The sequence below is a fragment of the Ctenopharyngodon idella genome, chromosome 5, assembly GCF_019924925.1.
Source record: "Ctenopharyngodon idella isolate HZGC_01 chromosome 5, HZGC01, whole genome shotgun sequence".
Classification (NCBI taxonomy): Eukaryota; Metazoa; Chordata; class Actinopteri; order Cypriniformes; family Xenocyprididae; genus Ctenopharyngodon; species Ctenopharyngodon idella.
Genome location: NC_067224.1, coordinates 14,331,651 through 14,348,544, shown reverse-complemented (window position 1 = coordinate 14,348,544; position 16,894 = coordinate 14,331,651). Strand labels below are relative to the sequence as shown.

General features: G+C 40.7%; 1 protein-coding gene across 5 annotated transcripts in view; it reads left to right on the top strand.

The window, feature by feature from the left end:
• The window catches only part of apba1a (amyloid beta (A4) precursor protein-binding, family A, member 1a), a 69,927-nt gene that overhangs the window by 24,739 nt on the left and 28,294 nt on the right, over nt 1-16,894 (top strand). Inside the window, exon 1 of one of the 5 annotated variants that reach the window (XM_051893110.1) lies at nt 8,325-8,345. The exons of the other annotated variants lie outside the window; for them this stretch is intronic. The gene's annotated coding sequence lies outside the window, so the exon portion shown is untranslated. Of the gene's footprint in view, nt 1-8,324; nt 8,346-16,894 lie in introns of those variants that run through there. 5 annotated transcript variants of the gene reach the window in all.

Genomic DNA, 16,894 nt, shown 5'->3' with positions numbered 1-16,894 from the left:
TAAAACATTTGCGAATAAGGAAAGATTTCCATCCCATGTGTTCAGGAGTACAAAATCGTCACTTCATGGGAAATTTGGCGCAATACATCATAATGAAAATGGAAGTTGCTGCAATCATGGAAGCCACTGTGGCTCTTTTTTCCTACATCATAAATGACTTGCGTCTCAGAGCGCAGACTAATGCAGTAAACACTGTCATGTTTATCTTACTTTCGGAGGGAACGCAATCGTGTGAGACACTTCTGGGAGGTCATTATACCAAATCGTTCTGATGGCAGACTTTGGCTCAGGCATTTCAGAACAACCAAACCAACATTTGAGATGCTGTGCAATGAAATTGGTCGGCTGGTTAGCCCAGTTATCCAATCACATCCTCTGTTGCTAAGTTTTTTTGTTGCGTATTGAGGGATTTATTCTGTAAATGTGTTGGCATTGTATGCGTGTCTTCTTATTGTATAAAAAATGTATTCGCCTCAATTGAGCGCATAGGATTTTTATGCACATTTTTGAATTTATGCGCATCTTGGTGTTTCCATCAAGCATTTCTTTATGCAAAAGCAGTGTAATTAACATTACACTGAAGGTCAAAATGGCTGGTGTGCCCCTCTGTGCCGTTTGTGATTTATGCTGCCTTCACATGCTCTCAGAATTATCGTAAATACAACTTTCCTAGGTAAAAATCAAACCTGTAAACTCAGAAGAGGTAAAAAAGATGACAAACTAAATAATTATGGGAGGGGGCTGGGGGAATCGTCCCACATGAGAAAATTTTGATGATTTTAACATGTAAACGAAGCATTTTGGTGCACTCTGACAAGAAAACAAATGAGGAAAACAACATTTTGATTCAAGTAAAACAATATATATATATATATATATATATATATATATATATATATATATATATATATATTTCACAATTGGATTCAATATGGGATAAGCAATAGCCTATAGTGCATATATTTAGCAGAATGCTCCTCTATAAGTTCATTTTTGTAGCTGACTAACGAGTTTTTGGACACTGTACGGATTGTCTGAGGTAAATGGGACGGTAAATGTGACATTTTTCACAATCTGTTTTATTGACGTCTTTCCGCGGTTGAAACACTCATTGAGCGATTACATGAGACATGATACGGATTTGTTAAGTTGTACTGTATCTTTCAACATACCTTCAGAGGTTCATTCATGTTTATTTCATGTTGTAACTTGTAAAGTGGAAGAGACGATCGGTTCGTGCGCTCTGCTTGAACTGATGGCGCTGTCACGTGACGCAAAACACCAGGAAAGATCGTGACAGAGACGTGACGTCTCACATCTCACTTCAGTTTATGGGAAAGTAGCCCATTTTTGATTCTTGTGAGGTTTATTGTGATGCTTGCCTTTATTGGAATAACCTTGTAATATATTTATGTGATTATTCATATAACGAGAATTGGGCCATACAAATTACGGGAGTTTCCCGGGAGAAATAGCATATAATATGGTCTGAACTGTCATTCAGGTTCATTTCCTCCTCTGTCCACTTGTCAGGTACTGTGGGTCTGATTAACCACAGCATGTAATGGGTCATTGTCCAATCAACATGGTAAAAATGAAAATATGTTTACTTGGGAATATTGTTTGAATTGGTAATCATTTCAGGTAGTACTTTCCTATGTCCCCAATATCTCTTTCTATTCTGATAGTTTGTTTCCAGTTCTCTTTAACTAACAAAAACCAATTCCATAATGACATTATAACCTTTTATAACAGCACAAACATTAAAAAGTATTTAATAATCAATTCTGGGTTTTTCTTTAGTATTTGTTTTTTCTTCCAACTTTAAAACATTGTATCATGTTAGATAAGTGAAAATGGTTTAAAACTGTAAATTTAACTTCAAATCATAAGTGAAGTCCCTCACTGAACAATGATAATTTCGGTCCCACTTTTGGTACTTACATCAAAAAAAGTTAATTGTTTGTTACAATGTACTTATTGTGTTTATATTGTACTGCAATATTGCTGCTATTGATGGTTACGGGTAATGTTAGGAACAGGTTTGGTGATATGGTTAGGGTTAAGGGTGGGTTAATGTGTAATGTGGGTTATAGATTTCTAATTTCTATCCCTAATTTCTATCTGGTCCCTAATTTCTATCTGGTTTGATTCCATCCTAAAAGGAAACCTTTTTTAATTTCTTGATTTTTATTCTGTTAATATTATTGCCATTGTGTAAACAATCAGGTTATAATTCATACGTTTAAGTGCCTGATCTTGACTACAGTGTATTGCGGAATGTCTTTATACACCTTTTATGGAAATAATTTCTTAAATTCCCACACAGACATATTAATTTTGTATACATGGTTTAAAGTGTACTATGGCAATGACCGTAATACATGCAGCTGTTAAAGAGCCAGACTGTGATTGATTTCAGCACAGGCATGCTTTTAAACTGTTTCTTATTCATTGAAATATTTCTTGCAGTCTTAAATTAATCTGCTCTATCAGATTGCGGCTGGATTTGTCTCCGGCAATCCTTGTGATATTCATTCTGCTTCAAGCGCAAAAGGTTGTGTAATATTTGTTGCCATTGCAACAGCTGTGCTTTGTGTGTTATAAATAATAAGAGGAAGAAGCAGTAGCCACGGACCACACCATTGCCATAATGGGGGTGTTGTCTGTAATGATGGGTCGAATGCGTGAGGATCCATTTGCAGCTTGTTTATTAAAAGTACTTACAGAGTAGACAGGGCAAAGGCAGAGACACAAACAGGGACAGGCAATGGTCGAGGCAGGCGGCAGACAAGCAGAGTAAAGTCACAGGCAATGGTCAGGGCAGGCGGCAAACAAACACAGTCCAATAAACAGTCCAATGGCAACAGAAATACAATCCACAAGAAAACGCTCAGAAGTGATCACCGGGGCAAATCAAGACTTCGCCATGAGGTGGTGTGTGTGTGAGTCCTTTATAGTCCAGGTAGTGTGCTAAGCTGTATGTGGCAACTGGTGATTGGTGTGGAGTGTGCATGTGATTGGCAAGGAGGATTATGGGAAATGGAGTCCAGGAACTGACAGGAACAGACAGTGATCGTGACATAACGCCCCCCTTCCGGAAGGCGCGTCCTCGCGGCGTAAATGGCACAGATAGGGAGGGGGGGTGGGTACATTGGAGACCTGTTGGCAGACGGGAACGGGGTCTCCAATGCAGGTCCAGGAACTCGGGCAGCCACGGCGGGTCAGGTGCCACGGGCAGCCACGGCGGGTCAGGTGCCACGGGCAGCCACGGCGGGTCAGGTGCCACGGGCCGCCACGGCGGGTCAGGTGCCACGGGCCGCCACGGCGGGTCAGGTGCCACGGGCCGCCACGGCGGGTCAGGTGCCACGGGCCGCCACGGCGGGTCAGGTGCCACGGGCCGCCACGGCGGGTCAGGTGGCTTGGGCGCCCACGGCGGGTCAGGTGGCTTGGGCGACCACGGCGGGTCAGGTGGCTTGGGCGACCACGGCGGGTCAGGTGGCTTGGGCGACCACGGCGGGTCAGGTGGCTTGGGCGACCACGGCGGGTCAGGTGGCTTGGGCGACCACGGCAGGTCAGGGTCCGTAGCTGGCCACAGCAGTTCACAGGCGGTTGAAGGCCGTGGGCGTGTAAGGTCCCCACCCGCAAGCTCAAGCAATTCGGAGGCCGCTGATGATCGCGGCCGTGCAGGGTCCCCACCCACAAGCTCCCCACCCTCAGGTATATGGCCCCCCCCCAAAAAGTTCTTGGGGAATTCAACGGAGGCCGTGGCGGTTTCGTGGGTAAGGAGCTCAAGCGACGCCGGTAGGGCAGAAAGCTTGGGTGGCGCCGGCAGGGCAGACCAAGGGGGCTCCGTGACCATATCAGGGAGAGCGGGCTGCTCGGTGACGGCCTTCGCGGGTGAATCAGGGAGAGCCGGCTGCTCTGGGACGGCAGCGGGCTGCTCTGGGACGGCAGCGGGCTGACAGACTGGTCCAGGGTCGAAAGAGCTTGAGTGCGACCTCCAGGCACGCAGGACCGCCAACACGTAGAAGGTGAAGACAGCCCTCTTGGCCATGACAGGACTGACAGGAAGAGCATGCAGGGTTGGAGCGGACTCCCGGGCTGGAGCAGGCTCTGGAGCGGACTCACTGGCTGGGACGACCCCTATGTTCACAGACACTGGATGGGCGGCCATCTTGCCCGTGGGCACTGGCAAAGCGGCCATCTTGTCCATCGCATCCAGAGAGCTTGAGGGCGTCGCAACCGGCGAGCTTGAGGGCGTCGCAACCGGCGAGCTTGAGGGCGTCGCAACCGGCGAGCTTGAGGGCGTCGCAACCGGCGAGCTTGAGGGCGTCGCAACCGGCGAGCTTGAGGGCGTCGCAACCGGCGAGCTTGAGGGCGGCGCAACCGGCGAGCTTGAGGGCGGCGCAACCGGCGAGCTTGAGGGCGGCGCAACCGGCGAGCTTGAGGGCGGCGCAACCGGCGAGCTTGAGGGCGTTGCGGCCAGCGGGCTTGAGTGCGAAGCGGCCGGCGGAGGCTTAGGAATGCCAGCCGCTCGTGCTGAAGTCAGCGGTGGATTAGCCACACTGGAACGCAACCCACACCGCTCCCAAACAGATCCAGAGACGTGATGTAGATCTAGAAGATCAGTGGAGATGGGACGTGACTCGGGAAGTTTAACTTGGTCTTGACTTGGCATTGAAGTAGTGGTGGCCGCCATTTTGTGAGTGTCATCTGGCGCGGCAGCCATTACACGACCATACGAGGTGTCGCATTCCTCCGCGACACCCACAGTAAAGGGAGAGCCCACATTCAATAAAGCATAATCCAGAAACTGACTTAGAGATGAACGGGGTCCCTCACGAATGAGTTGTTTTTTAAGTGGCTGGTTAACACCCTCACAGAAAAAGTCAATCAGTACACAGTCTGGCAGATCTGAACCATATGCAACATCCAAATATTCTCTGATGTATTCCTCCAACGACCGGGTGCCCTGCTTGAGCCATAATAATAATTGTGCAATGTTCATACCGGGCCAGTGTTCTCCAGGAGAGCCGCTGGATCCATGTGTCGGCGAAGTCTTCTGTAATGATGGGTCGAATGCGTGAGGATCCATTTGCAGCTTGTTTATTAAAAGTACTTACAGAGTAGACAGGGCAAAGGCAGAGACACAAACAGGGACAGGCAATGGTCGAGGCAGGCGGCAGACAAGCAGAGTAAAGTCACAGGCAATGGTCAGGGCAGGCGGCAAACAAACACAGTCCAATAAACAGTCCAATGGCAACAGAAATACAATCCACAAGAAAACGCTCAGAAGTGATCACCGGGGCAAATCAAGACTTCGCCATGAGGTGGTGTGTGTGTGAGTCCTTTATAGTCCAGGTAGTGTGCTAAGCTGTATGTGGCAACTGGTGATTGGTGTGGAGTGTGCATGTGATTGGCAAGGAGGATTATGGGAAATGGAGTCCAGGAACTGACAGGAACAGACAGTGATCGTGACATTGTCACAATAAAAAACCCTTACATCAGCTCTCATGGGGCAATCCAGTAGCTCTTTACTGCAGGCTTTTGTGTCATTGATTCATGATTCATTTGTTTGTTTGTTAGTTTATTTGTTTGTTTTCACCCAATGTGAAATGTTTCTTGAATTCTCAAGTGGGAAATGAACATTTTAAGGAGAGCATGTTCTTGATTTAAATTTGATTCTTTTTCAAAGTTCTTCAAAGGCTGGATTTTCAAATACTTACAGTATTTTTATATATATATATATAATATGTGTGTGTGTGTGTATGTATATGTATATGTATATATATATATATATATATATATATATATATATTTATATATCTCACACAATGTTGTATGGTGTCTATTTGACTTTTTGAATATAATGCAAAGAGCCGTTAGGACTATAATACTTTTTGATGTTTTTTGCATTTCCTATTCATTGGAATTGCTTGAAAAAAAGAGCGACCAGCACACTTTGCAAAATATCTTGTACTGTGTTCCACTGAAGAAAGAAAAATATAAGTTTGTAACAACATGAGGGTGATAAATAATGTCAGAATTGTCTTTTTCTTTTTCTTTTTTAAGTATCTAATCTTGAGATTGGAAATATGTGAATAACATTTACTTCTGTAAGGTCTGTTTTGTGGAATCTGGGGTTTGACATTGAAAATTAGATAACTGGAGTCATCTGAGATTCCTCTGTATTAAGTGGACAAGGAGAGACTATGAAAAAGCAGTGAAAAGTGAACTATTTTCGGTCACCACTGTGTTGGATTAGTATTGTGAAATTCAGCTACACATGCACAACTACACTGGTAAGTGTGACGTTTTCATTAGTGGAGTTCTTTCTCACAGATACTGTAATCTTCCTCTTTCATGTCAGTCGATATGCTACTATTACATCATCTAAGAGTTTGTTAACCTTGGTTTGCATCTGATGGATCTGCCTTTGATATCTTTATCTTTGATATTAGGAGTCATGTTCTGTTTAAATACATTGTGTCCTGAAGAAGGATGTAGTGGAAGTGATGTGTAGATAATGAACAGACTGGCACAACCACATGAGGAGTAGTCAGGCTGGAGATTAATACAAAATCACTTCCAGTCTTGCAATAGTTCCTGTTGAAAGAGAATAACAGTACTGATTTCACGCCCATATGTCCTGGAGGCTATATTTTGCTAGAGACAAATTTCATAGTAAATGCTGGATTAACATGGATTTACCATGTAGCTCACTAAAAGTTAAACTAATTAGCAAGGCATGGCACAAGTAATTTTCTTCGCATACAGAGAAATTAACAATTAACAATTTTCTTAACACCTCTTATAAGTCATTTCCTCTGGTCACTGATTAAGACAGTAAATTCAGTGATAAGGAATGGTAAAATACTGTTGTTAATATCCAGTTTAAATTCTGCAGCTGTTCTGTAGGAATCGTCATGGTTAGACTGAATGTCCTTGACCTACTGAGTGACTGTAATATCGTTCCTCATTATTCTGGCAAATATAATTATTTCAGTTGCTACGAGGGTTTTTATTGGCTGATCCAGTTACAGTGAGTCACAGGTCAGACTTGATTTGCCGAAGGCAGATGTGAGTGAGTGGGGGGAGGGTAGATCCATACCATTGATTGGCCATATTAGAGAGGTACGCTAATGTGTCTTCATTTACGTCTTTTCTCAAAGCTTCCCAAGACACCGTTTGAAATAAAGGAGAACCGTCATTTTAATAAACCTTCCTTGAGGGAAATCATTGTGGAATAATACACAATTCACTACAATCCTGCATATGATATCCCACAATTCTGTATTCAGTACATGCAGTTCAGCTGTAGTTAGAAGAATAAAAAATGGCATCTGTCATAGCAGATTAATTTATAAATGTTGTTGTTGTTGATGTTTTAACTTTATACCAAGAAATAAACATTCTATTCATTAAATATTGACATGGTTGTCTCAAAAGCTTGAATTTGTCCTAGATCATCAGATGTGACGTTATGCTGCCTTAGAAGTCAATCTGAAACCATAGTTTCCTTTCTACATTTCCTGGTAAATCCAGGTGGAATGAAGTACAGTTGACTAAACTAAACAAATGGTTTAGGATTTACTCTGAAATTTTTTTTTTACTCAGAAATTGCTTAAAAATTTCATAAATATTTACCAAAAAGCAGCAAGTAACACATTGAATATTAAACATGCAATTTTGAGGTAGAACGACTGAAATAGTTTTTCTTGTAAAATGTGCTCCAATAATCTTTATTCTGTTCACCACTTTGAATTTTTTTTTTACAGTGTACTGTAACTGTGTTTATTAAAATATATTGCAGATAATCGCATGACATTGTTTTTTATGGCCTCTTGTAGGTGTTGCAGCGATATTACAGTGAATTCTGTTCTTATTCATTAGGCATAGTAAATACACAGCATTGTCGATTCAGCTGAGTCTGCTCTCTGTCATAGTGTGACACCATCTGTCAATGTGTCCAGTGGAGTGTGCTTTAATAAGCCTGAATCAGTAAATCAGTGGGTGGAGTTTGACTGGTTTTAATGGTCTTGTTTGACCCTTTACGCAACATCCCACCCAAACACAGTCCGTCATTGACAGGAGCACTTAGAAGGCTATTGTGCGTCTCTCTCCCTCTCCCCCTCTCTCTCGATCAAACCACCGCCCCTTTACTACGTCTGTCACTGTTCTGGCAGTTAAATCTGGCAGTGGTAATCTTGTTAGAAGAATAATTCACTCAAACTGGCTATGCTGTCTGTGTGTGTATTTTAGTTTTTTACTGGATACGTGTATAATCAGGCATTTGGAAGAGACTCCTCGATCAGAAACAACTGGCGGAAAGAATTGCACTGGTAGAGTTCATTTTGTGTTGGTGTTGACATGAGCTCATTTTGTGTATGATAATACATCAAGCTGATTCAGAGTCAAACTCATTTTGTGATCGTTTGAATTACACTGCTAATTCACTTTCAGCTTTGAGGAGCCACACAGAGACTGTTTTGACTGTTGTCATTGAGCTGCTTTTTGAGTCACAGTCATTGTGTCTATAAAGGAGACTGCTGCAGCTGTGACTCATTGTAAAGTCTGAAAATTCACATGCTTCATGACTGTATCTGAAACACATAAAATGCTGCCTAGAACCTCCAAATCCAATTTATATTGAGTGTATCCATTGCTGCCTATGATATCCCACAATTGCGTACAGACAGTTGGTGGTTGGTTGAAAGAATACAAATGGTGTCAGTTAGAGTGCTTTATATTTATATAAAAAATTTATATTAAAGTAACTTTATTATTATTTTCTTCTTATCATATAAAACTATGGATTCAATTATGTTTAATCCTTGCTTGTAATGTGTTCCATATAGTGCTATATTAATGTATACTACTTTCTAAATTTGGGGTCAGTGAGATTTTTAATGTTTTTGAAAGAAGTGCTCACCAAGGCTGCATTTATTTGATAAAAAATTATAAAGTGAAAAAATACAGTAAAAACGGTAATATAATGAAATATTATTACAATTTAAACTGTTTTCTATTTTTAATATATTTTAAAGGGAACCCCTGGTGTTAAGACTTGTATGGCTAAATATAACGTAAATGATGTCTCTTACTGAAATATGTAGTAGAAAACCCATGAAAGATTTACGTTATTTAAAAAATCCATGACATATTTGGACAATGGGCGGCGCCATTTTGTTTGCGTTCTATGTCGATGACGTCAAAAGGTTGCACTCACTGCTCTACCGACACTGTCCTATTGCTATTTTTAATGCAGCACAACTCGGAATATAATATAAGATGCCACATTGTGCAGCTTTTGGTTGTAATTTTCAGTCGATGAGCCACAAGAGAAGCGATGTAAGTCTTTACTGCTTTACTAGCGATAAGACGGGAAAAGAATGGGAAGTTGTGAAGAATGTGGACGAATAAAACTTCCTAAAGATCCGCGTTTTTGTTCTCTTCACAAGCCCTGGTGCCTTTGTGGCTTTTAGTAGACCACAGCTGAAAGAGCTTACAGTTGCCGATGGATATAAGTGTATGCTTTAACCAAATGCCACGCCTGTCGTGGAGACTGACGAAGGTAAGCCTATAACACATCTCGATTGAGACAGACTGCCTCAAAGCTCGCGTGAGCTGTGATGCACGAGATATCTGTGATCGCATAAAATAGTAGCATCTTCTCAGCACGTTTAACTGTGTGTAATGCATTCAGGTGATCAGACAATTTTTACACGTCAATCATACAACAGTAGTTCGAATAGCCACAGAGACATTGCACGTCTTCGATGTTTTCATCCTCACTAATTTTGCGCTCTGGCTCATATTGAAAAGGCTGATCGTGTTTTAAAAGGAACCCCGTGGATATTAAGACCTGTATGCGTTACTAGATTACCGTTGCGCCAAAACATACAGATAAAAAGCCTCAGTCATCCGGGCTAAAGTGAAGAGAACAAAGACACAGTTAGGAAGTTTTATTCGTCCACATTCTTCACAACTTCCTATTCTTTTCTCCTCTTATCGCTAGTAAAGCAGTAGAGACTTACATCGCTTCTCTTGTGGCTCATCGACTGAAAATTACAACCAAAAGCTGCACAATGTGGCATTGTATATTATATTCCGAGTTATATTGTGTTAAAAATAGCAATAGGACAGTGTCAGTAGCTCAGTGAGTGCAACCTTTTGACGTCATCAACATAGAACGCAAACAAAATGGCGCCGCCCATTGTCCAAATATGTCATGGATTTTTTAAATAACGTATCTTTCATGGGTTTTCTACTACATATTTCAGTAAGAGACATAATTTATGTTATATTAAGCCATACAAGTCTTAACACCAGGGGTTCCCTTTAAAATGTAATTTATTCCTGTGATGGCAAAGCCGAATTTTCAGCATCATTACTCCAGATGATTTGGTGCTCAAGAAAACAATTTTGTTTTTATTCTTAATTTTAAAAAGCAGTTGTTCTGCTTGTGCTTATTATTTTTGTGGAAACCGTGATACGATTTTTTCAGGATTCTTTGATGAATAGAAGTTTCAAAAGATCAGCATTTATTTAAAATAGTAATCTTTTGTAAAATTATAAATGTCTTTACTGTCACTTTTTGCTCAATATACTTTAATGTCATTGCTTAAATGTTAATTTCTTTCACAAAACTGACCCAAACTTTTGAATGATAGTGTTTCTGTACTATTTTATGATGCACAGATTTGTAACGCTTTCTTTATTTTTAAGTCACATACTTGTAAATTACATTTTACTTTCACTTGAAAAATTTTAAGGACAGTTTCAAAGAGGAACAGCAAAACATTTAGTTTTTTAACATATCTGGTTTTATTTTTATTACTTTTTTTTTTCTTCTTTTTTTCTTGACAAAAATTTAGTTTGAGAAAACAATAGTTTCATTTTCAGGGACCCCTGATGTAGATCATCAGATGTGAACTTGTGCTACCTTGCATGTTAAAAAACAGTTTCTGTAAGATATACCTTCATACAGAAAAGGCATTAACTGGCTGGGCAGCAAGGTTACTGCCTTCTGTTACGGACACAGTCAGTGTCTTTATCCAGTTTTGACCAGGATTTGTCTATAAGCAGGTGAGTCATGTCAGTGATCATGAGGCAATGGTTCATTCCCTGCCCTTTCCGCTGCAGGACTGCAGGCACTAATGAATTGTAGTGTTTGTTTGCAGCCAAACAGCAGTGTGTCTTTATTCACTGGCTGCCTGACCCACACTCCCTGCCAGCTTTACAGACAGGAGTGGATCCACTCCGCTGTGGGTGTGTATTAGTGAGCGTGTCTGCTGAGTTTGGCTAACCACCCGCAGATAGGTCTGCAACCATAAATCTTTTCAGTGCTGAGGCTGGTGAAGGTTTTAACTCATCAGTTTCCACCTCCTCGTTTGTTACACAGAGATATTGTTTGGGGGGAAAACACACATGCTGCAGTACTGTTACACATGCCACCTAAAATATTTCATCAGTATCTTTGTCTTGTTTTACTAATAGCTAAATATACTTAAAACACGATATATTATATGTATTTCATAATAACAGGGTAATGATGGATGGATGGATGGATGGACTGATGGATGGATGGTTGGTTGGATGGATGGATGGATGGATGGATGGACTGATGGATGGACGGATGGATGGATGGATGGACTGATGGATGGATGGATGGATGGAATGGGGCTTTAGCACCATGTAGTTATAGGAACTCCCCGAGAGCTAAATGTTCCCTAGGACCATTTTTCTAGTTGCATTTGCAATGTCAGTTGACGTGACTTATGTCCTGCCGCTCTGGTTCAATCTTTAATTTTGACGGCGCACCGGACTTTTATTTTGACAGCGCTGAGAACGCCAGAGCCTGAGTGCACAGCCCTCCCATTCTCCGTCTTTATTAGTTATTAATCTGTTTAACAGTTCTATCTAATACGTTATTAGATAGAACTGTTAAACAAAGAAAGTAAATTGTATACGAAAAAATATTATAGCGTTTGCCGTGTGGTTGATAGGTGAATGTGATTTCACCAAGTACAACATGTTCCTGGATCTTTGTCGATCCTGGAACAACATTCCAATCAACCAAACAGATCTGAGGGCCAAGTTTACAGTTTATGTCAAGTTTAGGCTAACAACCAGGGTTAGGTGCTTCTACATCATTCCCCTCTGATTAGCGATATAATTGTCAGGACTAAATTTTGAGCAGTTGAGTGGAGCCACCGAAGGGCTGAAGGGAACCAGCGAAGACGGGGCCGAGTAATGAGATCGGGAGAGAGGGAGGCTGGGTGTGACCTTCAGCGACAAAGGTGACTTGGTGTTGGGCGACGAAACAGACTTGGTGCTGGGCGGAACCAGTGCCGACAAAGGCTTGAAGCTGGGTGATGAAGGAGACTGAAGGCTGGATGGGACCAGTGGAGGAGGGAGGACTTCAGATGACACCAGGACATCCATCCAGACAGATGGGACCAACAGAGGAGGTATAGGTTCATGGGTGGGGACAAGGGTGTGAACTGGCTCTGCCGAATCCCAGTCTATAGGCCAATCTTCGTCATCCAGCTCCACTAATAACCCCAATGGGATGGATATGGCTTCAGGCTTGGGCTTCGTGGCATGGATTTGGCTCTGGGTCCTTGGCTGGTGTTAGTTTGGGTCCATGGAACCATCACCACCGTGAAGGCAGAATCCAAACTGGTGAGGACGTACTTTCTCCAAGTGATATTCCCCATCTCTGGCAAGTCCACCCACTGGCAGCTTTGCGTGTCAGCCCAATAGATGGTCTTCAAACTGGTGTCATCAAACTTGGAGATTTTAGCCAACTCACAAAAGTGGATGGAGTATTCCCACAGAAGAAGTCCTTCCTAGGAAAGATTAATGAAGGCAGCTGCTAGATCCATGATTTCAATTGGTCTTGTGTTCTGTCACAGCAGTTCAGGCAAAATGAGGAGAAGGGGATCTAATTACAGCATTTTATTTATAAACAAAAACGAAGGTAATCCACAATAAAGATGATCACAAAAGAAACATGTGGCACTAAAAACAACACAAGACAAAGAACTGAACAAACTGAGGGCCCGATATACACAGGACAGCTAATCAACAGAACTAGAGACAGGTGCTTTAACATAAGCAGTAACCATGGAAACAAACTAGGAGCAGGAACATAGGCAAAAAGGAACAGAACAGAACCAAACCAAAACACAAACTTGTGACAATTTTGTAAAGCAATGTTTATTTAACTGAACAATATTTAAAGGCTACATTTTAATGTTTTAATGTATTATTGTACTATTAATAGCATTAAACATGAACCAATTTCATTTAATATATTTAATTTTCAAATAGTTAAATAAAAAAATAGTTAAAATATTCACAATAGTTTTTGTTATGGTACACTGTAAAAAAAATCCCTGTAAAATTTACAGTAAAAAAACGGCAGCTGTGGATGCCAGAACTTTACCGTAAAAAACACGGTAGCAACGTGAAAAAAAAACAACCTATTGAAGTACTAATATCTGTTTTGTTCCTGTGTAATACACTGACAACCACCAAACACAGTAGTGATGAGAGTCACATGATGAATCAAAGTTTATCACAAGCAGCTTTTCCACAATCTAAGAAGGACAATACTAATATATAGAAGGTGCACACAGTGTCATTCACACAAACACTAAACACCATCATGGTAACACACATGAAATTTTAAAAATGCAATAAACATTAATTTAACAATATTAGATTTAGCATAAAACCCTAATTTACATAACTGATTAGAAAAAAACTAAGAAGAAAGAAGAGTTATTTTAACAAAAATACATCAAATGTGAAGCGTCACAGGGAATTGTGGGAATGTCAATTTATGGTTTTTCACTTTAAATTATACAATGACTTATTTTTCACTTCCAAAAACTAAATTTAACGGTATTTTACCGTAAAATTACATTAAATGTACCATTAGATCTATTAAAGTTATTCACCGTATATAATACGGAAACTTTCTGTAAACCAATTAACTGTTTTTCACCGTAGCATTTTTACAGTCTTTTACCGTTAAAATCACGGTCATTTTTTACAGTGTACCAAAATTGGTACCAAGAACCGTGAAATTTGACCGGTATTGGTACCGAGTACCGACTACTGAAATTTTGGGATTGTGACAACCCTATTTAGAACAACATTTTTAAACTATCCTTTCAAAACAAGTAGAAACAATCTGCCAATGAAACAAAACAAAAACACTTCATAATGCATTCTCTGAAAACAGGCTTTAAAGTCTTCATGAAAAAGAAATTGCAATTAGTCTTTTCTTCTTATGGTGACATATTTGAGTGAAACATTTTCTTTAACAAGGAAAAAATTAGGGTGGGATTTGTTTTTGTCAGAGATTGATTGGATCGTTGTTGTTTGCTAATTGCTGCAATCTCATGTCAGTGACAGGTTGCTGGAGGGTTTATTGTCTCACCCTTGCACCAGTGAATGTCATTAGAGAAGAGAAGAGATGCTTTTGTGAGGGGGATGTTATTTTGATTAAAGATTACAAGGGCACATGAATTTAAAAAATAATGTGCAGAGTGTGTACAGATAAATAATTTATAATTAATGCTGCAAAATTGTATGTGTGAGAATATCTTCTCTTCTACTCAATTTCTCTTCTTATAAAGATGTTTAGACTGGTACACAAAACAATGACTAATTTGGAATGTGATTTTCTGGAATCTCAACACATGGTTCATCATCTCATCATGTTTTCTGAAAGCAGCAGTAGACTCCATGCTGATTTGTCCTTGTGGGTAAGCCACTGAGTGAGACCTCCACTGGGAACTGAGTGGGAGAGAGAGCTGTGAACACCCTCTGATTAAACCTGCTCCTCACACATTCTGAAGACTTGAGGTGTGAGAACCCTATATGTGTGTGTGTGTGAGAGAGAGAGAGAGAGAGAGAGAGAGAGAGAGAGAGAGACAGACAGACAGAGAGAGAGAGAGCGATGGTTGAAAATGGCATGGTGTTCCTCTGTATCAGCAGTCCTTTTTGTTAGCTGGCCCAGCTTTTGCCAGCTCCTCTACTTTCATCAGTGACCTTCAGCACATTTTTAGACTGTCTTCTTCTTGTCTCTTTGTAGTTCAGGTGAGCTTTCACAGTCATGCTGGTTTCAGCCCACGCTGCTCGTACGACTGATATTACCTTCTCAGGGTTATTTTCAAATACTCATTTGCATAATATCTAGAGGTTTTGGCAAGCACACATGTTAGCTGTCTAAAGCTCTGTAAGTTTGTTCTTTGATGGAGATATGTGGGCATTTTGCTCTTTCCTCAACAGAAATTAATGAGTAAATATAGTAATTGTAGAGCCTACAGCTGTTTTTCACAGCATTTTCATTCATTGGAGCTATTGTTGACCAGACCAAATGTCTATTTTTTTCTTTGCTGATCCATTAGCATTGTTGGTTTTGAATTTTCAGAATGTATCGCAGTGTTTGATAACTGAAAATTGTTGCTACATGTCACACTCTTAAAAAAACTCATGAAATGGTTTTGAAATGGATTTCTTAAAGCAAGAAATTGTAGTGGGACTTGTCAAATACAAAGCTAGTTATCATGATCCAGTTAGTCACTGCTGGTAGATCAGGGCTCCAGGCTAACATTTGAGAGTAGTGGCACTTCGGTAGCACCGGGGTGGTCGGTTTCCGTTCCTTATTTAATACATGTCTACATTAATAATAATATAATAAAATGTGATACAATGTATAGCCCACATTTCTGCCACATTATTATACAGTGTTATTACAGTAAATCTATGGTAAATGTTGGTGATTTGTGGATTGAAAAGCCTTCTAACTGGATCGTTTTGGTACAATGTTTCTCCTGTTTTCCACATTAGTGTTTTTGAGAATGTCATCGCTGCTTCATCTAGCTTTAGATTAAATCACAGAGACATTTGTGGTTTGTATCAGAGAACTCTGCTGAACTCAAACACTTTTCACTGGATCTCACAGCGCTGTTTAGTAGTGGTGGCGTGATTGAGATCGGTCAATGAGTAAATACATTTACACAAATACATTACTCTGATAAATAGTCCATGTGGCCCAGTTCAAACTAGTGGTGCTGTTTCATTCTGCTTTTGCTGCATTTGCCGTTTAATGTTTCTCATATGCAACAGTAGCACCAGTGCGACCTCTAACAAAATTCATTCGCACTGGCAGGAAAAAAGGTCGCAAAATGCAGTGGAGCCCATCTGTTTTGGGCTACTGGAGAGGAAGGAGTTACCCTGTGACTCTCTGAGATGTTGTGTGTGCAAAATCAATAATGGTAAACAATCATCCCTCTGGGATCACATTGTTAGGTCTGTCAGTCCAATGTTGATTGATTTGCCTGACTCACCCAAGCCAAGAATCTCTCTCTCTCTCTCTCTCTCTCTCTCTCTCTCTCTCTCTCTCTCTCTCTCTCTCTCTCTCTCTCTCTCTCTCTCTCTCTCTCTCTCTCTCTCTCTCTCATTCTCTCATTCTCATTGGGATGTCTCCAGGAAGGATTCTGAGTGACTCAGTTGCTTAGAGAGTAGAGGAGTTGGAAGTTTTCGCAGTCAGACATTTTTCTGCAGTCTTTGAACACACCATTCTAATCGGGCTGGGGAGGGGGATTCACCACAGCAACTGGAGCTGCTTCTTCCTCTGTGTACTGCCAAAAACAATCTTATGAAGCAGTATTAGTGTCTTGTTTTCATTTAACAAAAAATTTAAACTTCCTTAAAACAACACAGTTATTTGACAAGCAAAATTGTATATTTCAGAAAATATATTTTAAACTAAATTTATTAAAAATGATATGTGTGTTTTGTAACCTCGTTGGCAAATTGTCATTTTGTGAACTTTTATTTATGTCTGATATTCCAGTTTAAAAAAAAT